Raw genomic sequence first — 13847 nt, 5'->3', positions numbered from 1 at the left:
CTGATGCAGACCACGGCAGCCCTGGCTCACACCTCAAACGCGCTTCATCCAGCGGTGCTCTAGGTGTGCTGAACGGCTGTGGAGAAAGTCTCAAAAGTCTGCAGACTTTCTCTATTTCAAATTCATGCTTAGAACCTACAAACTAGCACTCCACCATGCCAAGCAAGTCTATTTCACCTCCCTCGTCTCCTCACTATCTCACAACCCTAAATGACTCTTTGACTCTTTGCTGTCCATTCTCAGCCCAGATTTGCAGCCCCCAGTATTGGATATCAGTGCTGAAAAGCTGGCTGCTTACTTCAAAAAGAAAATTGATGACATCCGGCCAGAAATAACCTCCCAATCCCAGACTAGCCCTGATCCTACTCGGATGCCTCTGCCCTGTGCCAGTCAGTGCACTGGCTGCCTGTCAAATACAGAATAGAATTTAAACTCAGCACCCTCATCCACAAAGCCCTCAACAGCATCGCGCCGCCCTACATTGCCTCTCATCTCAATTCAGTACCCAGCCCGAGCCCTCCGCTCTGCTAACAAAATCAGATTAAGTGCCCCTCAAATTTGAACCTCTCATTCCAGCCTCCAAGACTTGTCCAGAGCAGCACCAGTCCTCTGGAACGTGCTACCCCCAACTATCCGGGCAATCACTGACTCACTAAACTTCAGGCGTGCTCTAAAAACGCACCTCTTCAGGGAAGTATACTGTATACCCTAAACCAAAGCCCTCTGTACTCTGCCTGATAACATGCTCCCTGTCCTACCAACTGCAATTCCTGCTAGCTGTAATCAACCGCCCCCTGCAGCCATACCGGTTCAGCCACTATACGGCCCAATTTGATTATTGTCTATGTGTATAGCATCCCTCACTCTCCATCTCACCATACTGTGCACATCTCCAGCCCCGTTACCTTTTGGATCACCCCATTATTTGTAGTATGTAAGCTTGTTGGAGCAGGACCCTTGGTAACCGTGGTCTTGTTTTTATTTCCCCTGTCTTGTCAGCGCTGCAGAATATATTGGCGCTATATAAATAAAGATTATCATTCAATTATTATATTTCTATGCTACAGTATTGTTAGCGAGATTTGCTCCCACCCCAAATGTCCTCCACTTGCACTCCTCACCAAGAAGCCATTGGTGGGGACAGCATATCTATAATTACAAAATTATATTATTTTGTATAATATTAAAGTGCTGTATCGTGGGACCACCAAGAACGGTCCCTTTTTAAAGGTACAGGTGCGTGGGGGACTCATGACGCGGCGCTCCATTAACCAATCAGAGCATTAGCTTGCTGGAGATGGGGTACTCAAGCCCTGCTACTAGGAAGAACTACTCTGTCGGCATGCAGGAGGACACGGAAGCCTGCAGCAGTGCCGGAGACCAGAGCAAGGAATCCGAACACCGTCTGCTAGGTAAGTGTTATAAGACCCCACCCCCGAAAATAAGACACTGCCTCTTTTGAGGCAAAATTTTATATAAGACAGTGTCTTATTTTCTGGGAAACGCTGTAGCATACACCCGCCTGCAACAGCTACGATCAGCGCTAATGCTAATTGCAGCTGTTAACCTCTAAATTCCCTGATTATTGTTCACAGGGTTCCAATCAGTTGTCTCAGTAGCTGAAGGCTTTCTGAAAGCCCCAAGGCTGCCATGAAGAAATGCCTATAGAGGCATGCCTGTGGCATGTCTTCACAGATTGCCTGTCAAATTGGGGTATGTATGAACAATCAAACGTCCCCTATGGGGACTAAAAAAAAGAATAATAAGTTAATTTTTTTTTTTATTATTGGAAAAAATAGAGGAATTAAAAGTAAAAAATAAATAAACATTTTCCCATGTTAATAATGATAATATAAATAAAAGCAGATTTGGTATCGCTGCATCCATAAAAGTCCAATCTATAAAAGTAACACGTTATTTATGCCGTATGGTGAATGTCATCAGAAAAAAAAACAATGGCATAATTGCACATTTTTGGTCATGGCGTCTCCAAGAAAAATGTAATAAAAAGCATTGAAAAAGTCACACACACTTTAAAATGATACCAATAGAAACTACAAAACATACCGCAAAGAAATGAGCCCTCACACAACTATCTCAATGGAAAAAATAAGTTATGGCCAAGTTAAGTTATTGTCCCTCCAAAAGTCTTTCAGGACAGCACACTGCCAAAACACATACATGATGGTCCCATCAGAAACCAGACATATTGCCGAAGGGAGCAGACCCATAGTGCGCAGCCTGGAAGGTGTATAGTATATGTGGTGCAGGAACTTGGCCTGGATGAGCCTGTCCCTAGCGCTAATCAAAGGAGAACCAGAGCCCTTTAGTATGTCCTCATCTACCCCAATAGCAGATCGGGGATAGCAGCCACCCATTTCTGAGTCAAGAGAAGATTCCAGGTCCTGGAGAAAGAGGAGAGTGTCATCCGCATAAAGCACAATGTGCTCTTTGTAATCGCTCAGTTTAAACCCCTTTACTGTCAGCAATGTTCAAACCTAGATCACAAGAGGCTCTACAGTAAGGGCAAACAAGGTGGCAGACAGAGGGCATCCCTGCCCTGCACCCCTACCCAGGGGAAACTGGGCAGAAACATGATTATTAGTTTAAATACAGGATCCCTAAATCACTGATGGGAACCACTTATTACATACAAGCGAGGAAGAAATCTTGGTGACCGATTGGTCCATAGTCATCTGACCCCTGCAACATCATCAGCTACTTGGCTGAATTCTGAACTACCCAAAGGCTCTTATCCCTGCTCCGGTTGTAAAGCCTGTAAATTTATGAGGCGCGGAGCAACATTCACCAGTTCATCTACAGGCCGTGAATATAAGATTAGGGAGTTCATTAACTGCAGATCAAGTGGTGTTGTCTATAAGGCAACTTGTCCCTGCCCCCTCGACTATGTTGGCAAGACAATTCAGCAACTACGGAGACGCGTATTGGCACCCATCGGCAACATAGTTCGAGGGGAGCATACAAGTCTAGCCACCCATATCAAAGAATATCATAACAACGATCCTGATATGGTAAGATTTCAGGGGATCGAGACCATCAGGGAAAACGGAAGGAGAGGTAATCGTGATCGTAAACTACTTCAAAAAGAGAGCCAGTGGATCCATCGGTTAGATTCGTGTACTCCGAAGGGGCTTAATGAATGTCAATCATTTGTGGCTTTTATCTGAGGTCCCCGTTTTTTAGTCATTGATAATGACCTCCTATCATTAAAATTGTCCAATAATGATAATAAAAACGATAGACGGAGACAAGAGGTGTGCTGACGTGTTTATGGTCAAATAACAGAAAGGCAATACATTTAATTCATGCTTCTGTAATTAATTTTTAATATAACCTAGAATAGTTATGCACCGGTTAGGTTGTTACATCATACCAGCGTGTGCATCTATGATAACCAACAGAGTGGTCATATGACCCTCCCTATTTATGCCTGGGAGTCTCTATAATAATGAGTATGATTACTCTATGCTTTTGGTATGGGTCCACTATAAAACTCCTACCAGTTATGCACAGACAAGGTTATTACATCCTTCCAATAGAGTGGTCATATGGCATCCTATTTACGCTCGGGGATTATTAGAATAAGAAGCATGATTCGTCTACATTGGACCTACAGTAAATATATATATAAAAATATCATGTATATAATTTACATAAATGGGTAATATCAAACAACAATGGAGTACCTCCTAGCGTTCGGTATACTGATATACTCTATCTGCCACCTTGATAGACATTGAGACGCAGTTTAACATGCGTTTTTATATTAATAAACTCTTGACCTCCAATGTCTTGTTACAACAAATCGTCATAAAACCATCTGTCTATGACGACATATGATACTGCCACTGATTGGCAGGAAATTCTGCCTGACTTTAAAATCCTCTGCATTGATGAAAAGATATATATATATATATACTATACCTGAACTTGGATCTCCACTAGAGATGAGCGAACACGTTCGGCTCCGCCCCTTTTTCGCCCGAACACCGAACTTTGCGAACACTTCAGTGTTCGGGCGAAAAAGTTCGGGGGCCGCCGTGGCAGCGCGGGGGGGTGCGGCGGGGAGTGGGGGGGAGAGGGAGAGAGAGAGGGCTCCCCCCTGTTCCCCGCTACTGCCGCCCGCGCCGCCGCGCATCTCCCCGCCCCCCGGCGGCACCCGGACACTTACGCGCGAACACTGCAGTGTTCGGCAAAGCCGGTGTCCGGGTGCGGATGTGTCCGTAACGGACACGTTCGCTCATCCCTAATCTCCACACAATCTATATGGGATGTCCTTAAATCCATAATATAGCACTATACCTCTTTATCATCAGCCCTGTGGGGATTATAGTCCCTTAACCTACTAGCAGCTCCCCCTCCTGCAGTCCGCAGCGCCTCGTTGCTTGGATACCGTGGCGCCGGCTACGTCATCCGGCGGCGCATACCGCTGGTTGGCAATGGTTGGCGCCCAGCTTCGAGCGGTGAGTGCGCATGCGCGGACCGCCGTACCAACGCGATAATAGGCAGGAGGTGTGCCTGAGCTACTGACCGGTGATTGGATAGTGGGAAGTTCCCCCACACAGGGAGGGAGTGGACTCCGTCATATAAACCCGGAAGCACGGGTTACTTACCATCTATGCTCTAAACTCTGCAGCCGTCAGGCTGCTTGTGCTTGTCCGTATTGTCATCTAAATAAAACCACCCCGATGAAGCAGTGAATTCATCACACTGCGGAAACGCGTTGGTGGCAGGCCATATAGGAGGGATGGGCTTTATAAACTAAGAGAGCTCATTCCTCCCTTTTGTATTAGGAGTGACTGCTCATGCTTGGTTACCATAAGCATGGATTTGTGCCTCCTGTAGAGACAGCAAACAATTAGTCACTATAGAGTAACCAACTCAGTGACAAATTGGATTGCTTATCTTGAATTGGGTATTGTGCTAGAAATATTGTTCCTAGAAGAATGTTGAATTCAACAAATACATTCTTCTTCTCGAAATAGTGCCTAACATTCATGTTGCAAGCCAGGAAGTACACAGATTATAAATAAATCTACCTGTTGTACAACCTAAGACTGGCTCTAACTGAATGTTTAACCCCTTAGTGACCGGGCTTTTTTGCTTTTTTCCATTTTTGTTTTTTCCTATTCCCTTTTAAAAAATCGTAGCTCCTTTATTTATCCATCGGCATCGCTGTATGAGGGCTTGTTTTTTGCAGGACGAGATATATTTTTTAATGGCACTATTTATTGTACCATATAATGTACTGAAAAACTTAGCGGAGAGAAACGGAAAAAAAAACGACATTCCACCATCTTTCGGTGCGTCCTGTTTCTACGGCGCACAAACTGCAACAAAAACAACCTGATATTTTTATTCTATGGGTCAGTACGATTACTACGATACCAAACTTATATAGTTTTTTTTTTTGCTGTAGTACTTGTATTTTTTTTTTTAAGATATTTAATTTTTTTCAATTATTTTCTGCGGTCATTTTGTGCGCACAATAACTTTTTTATTTTTTTGTCGACGTAGTTGTGCAAGGGCTTAATTTTCGCGGGATGTCCTGTAGTTTCCGATAGTATCAATTTGGAATACATACAACTTTTTGATCGCTTTTTATTGCATTTTTTTCTGGAAGACAGGGTAACTAAAAAAGTGTATTTCTGGCATACGTTCATCGTACAGGAAAAATATTGCACTACTTTGATAGATCGGACTTTTACGGACGCGGCGATACCAAATACATATTTTTATTTTATGATTTAGATTTTTTAGTAATTGATATGGCAAAAGGGGGGTGATTTAAACTTTTATAACTTTTTTTTTTTTTTTACAATTTAAAAAACTTTATTGATCTTTTTTTTTACTTTACTTTGAAGTCCCCCTGGGGTACTTTAACATGCAATGCTTTGATCGCTCCTGCAGTATGGCATAATGCTATAGCATTACGTCATACTGCTTTTTTACAGGCAGTCTATCAAGCCACCCTGTGTGGATAGCTTGATAGGCAGTCTGCTAAGGCAGCCCTGGGGCCATTCATTAGACCCCCGGCTGCCATGACACCTGCACGACTCCCCCGATCTCACCGCGGGGGGGCCGTGCGTGACCCCCAAACAGCGTTCGGGGGATGTAAATGCCGCTGTCAGAATTGACAGCGGCATTTAAAGGGTTAGTAGCCGCGAACGGCCGAGCGCGGCTATTGCCCGCGGTTGTCAGCTGTAATAAACAGCTGACGCCAGTGCTGTATGGAGGGAGATAGCGGCGCTACCCCCCTCCATACACGTCCTGCAGCTGCAGGACGTAAAAACACTATAGGGTGGTCACTAAGGGGTTAAGGAGACAATACAAAACAACAAATATTGTCATGTGTGCATTGCTACGATTTATCACTTTCTGGACTTTGAAAACTGACTACAATCAATATACATTCTACCCGAGATGTTATTGATTTAAGTGATAAATAAGTGACAATCACTTGGGACACATTTGCCGCTAAGTGATATATCACACAAGCTCTTAGATATACATGCATATGTGAGCTCTTGGCTGATCGTACATATACAGGTGACACAATCCCATTTCTCTGAGTGCATAGAAACTCAAACGAGTATCCAGCTACGCAATTTTTAAATATCCTATTATTAAAAGTTAAGTTTTATTATTTAGTGGTTCCCATCAGTGATTTAGATTTTCGTTCCAAGTGGGAACTTTTCTGCCTCGGTGATAAATACAGGATCCCAACCTAATAAAGGTTGGCACAAGTCCATACCACCGCATCACTACCCACAAGTACTTCCACTCTACTGAATCAAAGGCCTTTACCTGGTCTATGACTACCAAGGTGCGCTTCCCACAGTTGGTGTGCTTATACGTCAGATGGTTGAAAAGTCGCCTTAAGTTCAAGTCTGTGCTTTTGCCAGGCATGAAACCAGACTGGTCCGCATGTATGATCTCCCCAACAACTGAGTTATATGTGTCGACAGTATTTTTGCAAGAATTTTAATGTTATTAAGGAGTGAAATGGGGTGGTGAGAGCCGCAGTCGGTAGGGTCTTTTCCAGTTTTAGGGATCATGACTATTAGGGCATTGCACAGTTGTACAGTGTTAGGAGTCGAGGGGTCAAAAGCTCCACATTCTTTTCATACCACTCCCCAGGAAGCCCGTCTACACCTGGTAATTTCCTTTTGGAGAGCGACTTAATGGCTTCCCTTATTTCCTCTATACTCAGGGCTCCATCCAGGTAGGTTGCACTATTACTGCTCAGCGTACGGAAGGGGACAGCGTCGAGATAAGCTAGCAGTTGTTCATCAGAGCTGCTTACTTTAGAGGTATATAGGTCAATATAGAATTGGGCAAACGCTTGGTTAACTAGTTTATGGTCATGTATTAGGGCACCCGCGTTATCCCGCATCGCTGTAATTAGTGGTAGTGACTGATCCTCTCTGGTCAAGTTGGCCAGCAAGTGACCGTTTTTATTTCCCTAATGAAAAACTTGGTGACTGGAATAAAGAAGTTTCTTTTTTGTATATTAAATCAGCAGCAGTTTATATTTCCGTCGCAGGTCACTGAGACCTAAGGAAGGTTCCAGGGATCCAAATCTAATCGGGTGGCCCGCAGGCACCTTCTATGTTGTTCAGCTATGGAGGAGGCAAAAAGACCCCCTGGTAACAGCCTTAAAGGCGTTCTATACCACAAACTCTGAGGCCGTCCCCTCATTGACCCCCCAGTACATCCCAGCCTCCTGCTCGACATACTCATGCACCTCCTTCTGTGATAGCCACAGGGGACTTAGTCTTCACATAGGGCGACAACCCTCAACTTCAAGGTCGAAAACCAGCTGGTGCGGGCAATGAGCTGATATGTCTCTCCTGAACCAGAATAAGTTGGTCTTCAATCCGCACCTCATCAGAAAACCTTCTAGCCAAAAACAGTATTTTATCTTTAGCATAGACATTAAATGGGTTTTCCCACTTCTAGTTGTTTAGCTGCAAGAAGCAGACAGCTCTGTACATTGTGCAGTGGCCTAGATTGCTTTGCAGGCTCAGTATCATTCACTTCAGTATGACTCAGTCGGCAGTACCAACTTTGTCCACTGTGCAATGCAGAGAGCTATCTGCTTCCTGCAAAAAACAAACTGCTAGAAGTGGGACAGTGCCTTTAAAAAAATACAAAGAATTTAATTAAAACAATTATACAAAAAAAATATTCCAAAGGTTGTTACATATAAGCAATTGGTTATTACAGAGCTATTTTGATTATCATATATATCTATATCTCTAAACTCTCTAACTTTCAGGTGTCGTACAAGTGTGAAATTTCTCAAGAGCATTCTTTGCATCTTACATAGGAAAAGTAAAGGGGTCACAACTTGATTATTCAATGCTAAGTGCAAAAGTATTTGCACTCTTGTGTAATGTACGTAATCTAATTCTCTAACTTCCTGATGTCGTACAAACATGAAATTTGGCAGGAGCATTCTTTAGGTCCTAAATAGTAAAGGTATAGGGGTCACAACTCGATTATTTAATACTAATTGCAAAAGTAAGTGCTCCTCTAAGAAATGTAACTTCCCGGTGTGATGCATGCATGAGGGCTATACATAGACATACTGGGTGTGGCAACTAGCAAAACATAAAAGTCAATTCTTGCCAGATTCAGAGAGGAGCGAGTACTAGCTCAGTGGAGCTGAAGGGCTGCTAGCCAGAGGTCCAAGTTGGACCAGTGAGATCCTTGGGGGAGGGGATCTGTTTGGGAACCGTCACTAGTCTGAAAGAGGAGGATGCCCTGTAAACGCCCGGTGGGGTTAGCGATGGTGGCCCAGTGACTTTGTGACCCCTAAAATTATGGACTCTCCTTATGCTTTACATGTTTGGAATGCTGTGAAATAAAACTGGCAGGCACCAGATTTTAAAGAAAGTTTAAGTCTCCTGGAGTCTATCTACACATGTGGTGCACCATTTCCCTGATCTAGAGGTTGGCGATCAGCAGACGAGTACCCTCTTGCCACATATGGCAGAGGGGGAGCTGGCACAAAATGGAGGGGAACGGAGGAGATAGAGCCACTGCAGGAAACACTGAAAGAGTGGTCAAAGAGGTAGGAGGAGAACCAGGAGAGAGCAGTGTCCTTTAGACCAATGGAGCGAAGCATAGCAAGGAGGAGGTCACGGTCCACAGTGTCTAATGCAGCAGAGAGATCAAGGAGCATTAGTAGGGAGTAGTCACCCCTTGATTTGGCCATCATCAGGTCATTGTGTGAGGGCAGATACTTTTGTGAGGGGGTTTCAGTCGAATGTATGGGGTAGAAGCCGGACTGGAGGGAGTCGAGGAGAGAGTTATCAGAGAGATGAAGGGGAGGTTCGATATGAGTCAGCAGTTGGCAGCATTGGTCGGGTCAAGGGTCTGTTTCCTTAGCAAAAGGGATATGATGGAGTGTTAAAATGAGGTGGGGAAAATACCAGAGATCAGGGAGAGGTAGAAGATGGAGGTGAGGTGGGTAATGACAGCCGGGGAAAGGGACTGCAGATGGTGTGAGGGAAGAGGGTCACTAGAGCAGGAGGTGGGGCGAGTAGCGGAGAGCAGTCTGGAGACTTCTCCTCTGTCATTGGCTCTAGTATAAATAGTAAGTGATGGATGCTGTGCTGAAGCAGCCGGGATCAGCGGTAGCCATTTAGTGTTTGGGATTTCTTTTCGGATGTTTTAGATTTTTTCTTTGAAGTGGTCGACTAGCTCCCCAGCACTGAGATCCATCAGGGGAGCCTGTTCTTTGGGGCTGAGGAGGGAAAGGAAGGTGTTGAAGAGTCATTTGAGGTTTTGTGATAGTGAGGAGACGAGGGAGGTGAAATAAACTTGTTTGGCGTTGTGGAGGGCGAGGTCGTAGGTTTTGAGCATAAATTTGTAGTGGGTGAAGTCTGCTGGCTGTTTGGGTTTGCGCCACAGTCGTTCAGCACACCTAGAGCATCGCCAGATGAAGCGCGCTTGGTGTGTGAGCCAAGATAGTCATGATCTGCGGTGGACCGCTTGGGTCACGGGGGGTGCCGCTTCATCCAGGACGAGTCTGAGGAAGGTAGAGTAGTGTTCAGATTACGGCATGAGAGGAGGAAGATGTGGGACAGGGAGGACTGTGAGATCTCGGCAAACTGCTGGGTGCGGATGGTAATAACACCGCACTGAGGTTTTGATGTAAAATATATATTGTACTCCCCTAACCCCCGATCAGCGCAGTGTCTTCTTCGTGCACAAATAAATGGTTCCCAGCATCCATATGTTACCATGCAGGGCGGCGCTGGGTCCCACGGCCGGCGCGCGCCGCTTCGGTGTCGGCTCCGGCGTCCCGGAGCTCTTCAGTCAAGGCTCTCCCGGCGGCGTGGGCATGTCTGCCGTAGGCTCCTCCCACTCTCCGCCCCTGGACGGAGGCTTGAAGTTAAAAGGCTGGCAGTGACCTGAGCTCACTGCCAGTTATTGGTTCTGTTAGCCACTAGTTAGTCTGTCTGCAGCTAGTCTCAGCAGCTCCTAGTTTGCTAGTCAGCTTCCTCCAGCCTGTCTTAGCTTAGTCTTTGTTCTGTTGGTGTGTTCCACCTGCTTCTTCTGTCAACACTCTGTCCGCCGTTAGTTAGTTCCATCTAGGTAGTCGCCAGGTCCCTAGCCAGAGCAGGGACAGGCGCCCAGTTGTCCGCCTGGGGTAAGCCAGGGCCGAGGCAAGTAGGCAGGGTCAGTGGGGTGCGGCAAGTTCAGGGCACTCCACTGGGTCAGAGTGCCGTAACATAATAACTGGCCCTTTAAAACTGTTTTGTCATGGAGGCGATCAGTTCCCTTGCGAACCAGCTGCAGGCCCTGGGGCCTGTGATCCAGGATTTATCCGCCCGCATGGTGGCCTAGGAGCAGTGGGGGGTGTCGCAGGGGCCGGACGCCTCAACCAGCCAAGAACCCAAGTGCCCTCTTCCAGAGGTGTTTTCTGGGGAGAGGAACACGTTTTTTGTTTTCCGACAGGCGTGTCGCCTGTTTTTTCGGATGCGTTCCCGTTCTTCCGGGTCGGAGGCTCAGAGGGTCGGGCTGATAATGTCCCTGCTGCGGGGCTCTGCCCAGACCTGGGCTTTTTTCATCCCCGAGGGTTCCTCCTGCCTGCAGTCCGTGAACTCCTTTTTCCAAGAACTCGGGGGTATCTTCGACGAGCCGGACCGAGCGGGGTTGGCGGCCTCGCGGTTGCTGGCGCTGCAACAGGGGTCGTTTTGTGTGGAGGATTATTGCTCCAACTTCAGACGCTATGCGGGGGATACGGCATGGAACGATAGCGCTCTGAAAGACATTTTCCTGCAGGGCCTCTCGGACACAGTTAAAGACCTGTTAATTTCCCATCCCATTCCCTGGTCTTTAAGGGAGGCTATGGAGCTAGTGGTGAAGGCAGATAGGAGGCTCAGGTCCAGGAAGCAGGACAGGCAGACCCGTAGAGACAGGGAGGTCAGTTGCCCTGGTCCCTCTTCCTCCTTACCAGTCTCTGTTCCCGAGCCGATGGAGGTAGATACGCTGGACCCCAAGGAGCGACGCCGAATCCGTTTGTTGCATCGTCTCTGCCTCTACTGCGGGAAAGCTGGACATCGGGTGATAACCTGCCCCCTGAGATCTCAACGCTCACAGGCAGAACAACTCCGAGTCCTAGGCGATTGTAGGGAGGATCGCCTAGGACTTCAGGTACTTCCTAAACTTTTGGTACCGTGTCAGGTTAGATTCCGGGATTTTTCCAAATCAGGGCGGGCGTTTATTGATTCCGGAGCAGCCGCTAACTTGATAAGTCTGTGTTTTGTCCGTTCCCTGAGGGCGGAATTTGTGGCGCTGAAGACGCCAATTCATTTTATCAGCATTGATGCTACCCTTCATTCTACAGGCCTGGTGCGATGGAGGACCCCAGGATTGCAGTTCACGGTGTGGATTCTCCACTCGGAAGAAATGTCTTTCCTGGTTATGGAAAAGATGTCGGTTGATGTGGTGCTTGGTATGCCCTGGTTGGCACTGCACAATCCCCAATTTGATTGGTCCACCCGGGAATTGACTCATTGGGGGTCATCCTGTCATAATCACCTGTCTACCATAGCTGTGTGCTCCGCAGACACTGTGCTCATTCCGGAGTATTTGTCAGACTTTCAGGATGTGTTCTCCAAAAAACTGTCTGAGGCTCTGCCACTGCATAGGGAGTGGGATTGTGGTATTGACCTGATTCCCGACAGTCCCATCCCTAAGGGAGCCATTTTTAATTTGTCTGGCCGCAAGTACGAGGCCCTCAAGTCCTATATCTCGGAGGCTCTGGCCAACCGACATATCCGGCCGTCCAGGTCACCTGCCGGGGCAAGTCTCTTCTTTGTAGAGAAGAAGGACGGCACGCTAAGGCCTTGTGTGGATTATCGGACCTTGAATAAAATCACAGTGAAGAACCTTGCCCCTGATTCCCGACTTGTTGAATCAGGTGGTGGGGGCCCACTGGTTCTCCAAACTGGACTTGCGGGGGGCTTACAATCTAATTCGTATTAGAGAGGGATATGAATGGAAGACGACGTTCAACACCCCGTTAGGACATTTTGAATGTTTGGTCATGCCTTTCAGACTCTGTAATGCCCCCGCTGTGTTTCAGGGTTTTATGAACGCGGTCTTTCACGACTTCCTGGGGGTATTTCTGGTCATCTATCTTGACGACATAATGGTGTACTCACCTGACTGGGACTCACATGTGCGGCACCTGAGGTTGGTCCTGACCCGTTTGCGTGAGTATCAACTTTTTGTCAAGTTAGAGAAATGCACATTTGGTTCTAAACAAGTATCCCTCCTTGGTTATGTAATCTCACCCACAGAGATTCAGATGGAGTCTGATAAAGTAGCAGCAATCTCCCAATGGGTCAGACCAGTCAACCTCAAGGCTCTCCAGCGGTTCTTAGGTTTTGCAAATTTTTACCACAAATTCATTAGGAATTACTCAGTTATTGCTCAACCCCTGACCGACCTGACTAAGAAGGGGTCCGACTTGGTAAAGTGGTCACCTGCAGCCCTTGAGGCCTTTGGCCGTCTAAAAAGGGCATTTATGACTGCCCCGGTGCTAATACAGCTGGACGCACGACTACCCTTTTTCATCGAGGTAGATGCGTCTGAAGTGGGGACAGGAGAAGTATTGTCGCAGGAAGTCAGTGGGAGGTCTGGGTATAGCCCATGTGCGTTCTTTTCGCGGAAGTTCAATTCAGCAGAGCGCAACTACGACGTGGGTAACCGTAAATTATTGGCTATCAAATGGGCTCTGGAAGAATGGCGACACCATCTTGAGGGTGCTAGACACCCAATTACCGTATATACAGATCACAAGAATCTGGTATATCTCGCCAATGCGAAAAGACTCACAGCTCGTCAAGCCAGGTGGGCGTTGTTCTTCGCCAAGTTTAATTTCGTCGTGACATATATCCCAGGAGAGAAGAACGTGAAGGCGGATGCCCTGTCACGTAGTTTCGGGGTGCCGGATAGTGAGACCATGACTCCCGAAAATATCTTAGCCCCCGGCGTGGTGGTGGCAGCTGTAGAGCCTAACTTCGTCCCTCAGCTACAGGATGCTCAGCAGGACGCTCCTTCGGGGGTGCCGGAGGGTACATGGTTTGTGCTCGAGACCCTACGTCCTACAGTCATGGATGAATCGCACTCGTCGGTTCTCGCAGGGCATCCAGGGTTCCAGGGGACCCTGGATCTTTGTTCAAGACACTTCTGGTGGCCAGGCATGTCAACTTTGTGAGGGGTTGCTCGGTCTGTGCTCGCAATAAGAGTCGGCGGCGTCCTCCGGAGGGTCCTCTAAGACCGCTACCGGTTCCTTCCAGTCC

This window comes from Eleutherodactylus coqui, chromosome 4 (genome assembly GCF_035609145.1).
Source record: "Eleutherodactylus coqui strain aEleCoq1 chromosome 4, aEleCoq1.hap1, whole genome shotgun sequence".
In the NCBI taxonomy this organism is placed as follows: domain Eukaryota; kingdom Metazoa; phylum Chordata; class Amphibia; order Anura; family Eleutherodactylidae; genus Eleutherodactylus; species Eleutherodactylus coqui.
This window is presented reverse-complemented; position numbering follows the sequence as displayed.